General features: G+C 39.3%; 1 pseudogene; it reads right to left on the bottom strand.

Moving 5' to 3' along the window:
* Window positions 1-1,134: 1,134 nt before the first annotated feature.
* Window positions 1,135-2,843, bottom strand: LOC122479950 (annotated as a pseudogene).
* Window positions 2,844-3,210: the final 367 nt, after the last annotated feature.

The following is a 3,210-nucleotide window of genomic DNA, read 5'->3' as shown; positions in this document are numbered from 1 at the left end:
TTTAAAGAAGAATCTCATACATAAAAAAGCACAAGAATTATATACCATTCCTTTAACAATGTAGCTTCTTATATCTTTTGAATCTGTTTTAAATTCCATCAGTAGTTACCACCAATTTGTTCAGCTCTTTTCCAGAAACTGTAGTAGATATGTGTGGCTTTTTCTACATATGTGGCTTCTGTGGGCATAAACAAGTCTATTTGACATCTTCTTCAGAAGGTAATGTCTATCTGTAGCATATGAGCATTCTGTAAAAATAAATCTCACTGCAGTTTAATGAAATTGTTATACAATAATGTAAGTTTTCTGAACTATAATATGAAACATTAAAGGGGTTTTCTTTTTATTCCTTCTTTTTATAGTATACTAGAAATCTTATTTGGCCTGAGAAAATAGGACAACTAATATTTAGTAATCTTTTTAAAGTTAATCTCCTGTTAACATGTAACACCTTTCCTGGCCACTAGGGTCTTGGACTCTTCTCTAGTTACTTCCCTCCATAACACTGCCCAACTTCAAGGACAAATTTCTAGATCATTGTATGCTTCTTACTATCTTTTATAATTGTTTGGTTTCCAAAATCTTAAAACTCTTTATCTGAAACCCTCTATCTTTCGAACCTTCAAATTCCTTCAGTGGCACTGCTACTGAGCCTAGCTGCCATCCCCCACCCCACCCTTACATCTCCACCTGCCTCCTCCATTCCCTACCTCCAGTGACCTAGAAATTGATCTCCTTTCTGTAGCAGGCTTTGTTTTCCTGTTTATGTGGCCTGGACACATTGATCACTCATTTCAATTGTGCTCGCTTAAGACTTTTTATTCTTTTGTTCCTCTTAACTTTTCACCACAGAAAACTTGCCATTGATAACAGGGATTGGTCCAAGAATTTTATGTGTCTCCTTGTCATCTCAGATGCTTAGGACTTCTACAGAAACATGACATAGCTATACTGATCAGGTCCTTTAGGGTTATGAGTGTAGAATCTTCTGCCTTAACTGCATTCTCTCTCTCGCTCTCGCTCTCTTTGTTTTGTTTAGGTTTTTTTGTGTTTGTTTGTTTTTTTGGCTTTTTGGGTTTTTGGTTTTCCCAAGGCATTTCTTTAGGCAGACCTAGGGACAGGGAAGCTCTGTATCTAAAAGAAGCTTTTGGGCCTCTTGATGGTAAAACATGGCTTCTGTTGGCCATGCAAGACCCAGTGGGTCAGTGGGAACTTGATCCTAGAGTCGTGGAGTTGGTTGGCTGCTGATGGGCATTTGCTGGCTGCAGGCTCCTCCACCTTTATGATCTGGATCGGGTGGGCCCAGGTGCGATGCCAGGTGTCCATGTCTCAGTAGCACTGGGTAACAGCACCTGCAGTGGTCAGGTCAAGTACTCTTGGTACATGTTGTGAGTGCCATGGGGGAATCATGGCACAGACAGGTGCCGAAGTTCTTGATCCATGTGGGGTATTTCTTAAACACCTGTCCGTAGGAGACAATTACTCTTAAAGATATATTCATCTTCTTCAGCTGAGACACAAAGTACCAGAAGTGGGACTTGGTGACAACATGATTAGGTACAATGATTTGCATGTGATAGAGGTGCGGAGTATGGCATTTGGGGTAGGCAGGCAGTGCTCTATCACCTTGTACTCTCCCAGTGTGCCTGAGGCCTTTGGGCGCACTTTCCGCTCTCACTGCCACCCACAAAAGGAAGTGTTAGCTGCATAATTATTAATGTCTGATACCTTTTTCTTTCCTGTTGGCTCCAGGCTGCCCCAGTGTTACCAAGCTACTATCCTTTAACTTCAACAGATGTCTTGGATTATTTCCTCAGTGAGAAAACAAGTCAACGGTGATGAAATTTCTTACCTGCCCCTCTTGACCCTCTATCACAGATTTTTCATATTCAGTGATACTAGGATTTATCTCACTGTCTCCTCCAATTTCAGAGAATGAAATACCTTTTCCTTTTTAGGGTTAGTTCTCCAACGATTTTCTTGCTATCTCTCCTTTCTATGTACTTTAAGAACTTAATTCATCAGATTTCCCCTCTCTTTCTTGGATCTGCAAACACTTCCTTCCCACAGAGCCTTTCTTAAAGCAAACTAAATGTTTACTTCTCCCTGTCATACGTAATTTCTCCTGCAACCCTACATTTTCCTCAAGTTAAATTCCCATCTCTGTCCTATTCACATTCATACTTTAAAAATGATTGATTTCCCCATCTCCTGCTCATCAATTTGCCTAATGTAATCTGTCTTCTATTTTACCCATTTTTCTCAAATACTCTTTGGAGTATTGACTATCGTACTCTCTATTTGATAAATTAAGTTTTTATTTTTTTGTCTCACTTCATCATGGTCACAAAGTGACATTGTTGGATCTTCGTGTTTTGTCCAAGATAATTTATATTCAACAAGAGGACATTATACCCTTAACTGTGGGTGCCAGGCCAGCTCTAACAACACCCAGACCTTGCTGTTAGACTCAGCCCGTTTGTGGCTATTAAGGGGTTGATTTTCTCCTTCTCAACAATGATGATGGTGATGTCGATAATAAATGATAAGTGCATTTGGTGCGTATGTTCATTCTGTTTTAAATTATTAATATATATTAAATCCTTCAATCCTCTCAATACTACTGGATAGGTACTATGATTTTCTCCGTTTTGAAGATGAGAAAATTGAGACCCCATAAGGGAAAATAACTTGAGCACAACAAAGCTGGTAATATTTAGAACATATAGGTCAGCTATTTCGTACGCACCATTGCGTAGCTTCGCAGTTGTATTTGTTTCAGGGCTTGGCCTCTTATTTTGCATTAGCTTTCCTTGTGATTGATTCTCACTGGCACAACTCATCGTGTTTTATCTTCCATTCATGCCTCAAGACATCTCTGTTGCCACTGACACCCACTTGGTATCTCTAGATGAGCAATGTAGGAAAGGCAGAAGAGTTAAAAGTTTTTAGAGCAAATTTTTAACTAATGTTTTTGAGAGGTGGTGCATATTCTCCCTTTTGTCTTATCCATGGGCTATCCTGAAATGCAACAGTTAGGATGATCTCTTAAAAGACATTCCAGCAGTCAAACAATCAAGTGTGCTTGACTTAAAATTCAATGTTTGCTCTCCCTGTATCTATGTCTCACTCAAATTTCTACTCACTTCTGCTTCCCTGGAATTGTATTCCCTAATAAACTGGTAGTATACAAACTTTTATGCCAGGTTT

Source organism: Prionailurus bengalensis, chromosome A1 (genome assembly GCF_016509475.1).
Source record: "Prionailurus bengalensis isolate Pbe53 chromosome A1, Fcat_Pben_1.1_paternal_pri, whole genome shotgun sequence".
Taxonomy (NCBI): Eukaryota; Metazoa; Chordata; class Mammalia; order Carnivora; family Felidae; genus Prionailurus; species Prionailurus bengalensis.
The sequence above is the reverse complement of the archived record's forward strand: the minus strand, read 5'-3'. Positions and strand labels throughout refer to the sequence as shown.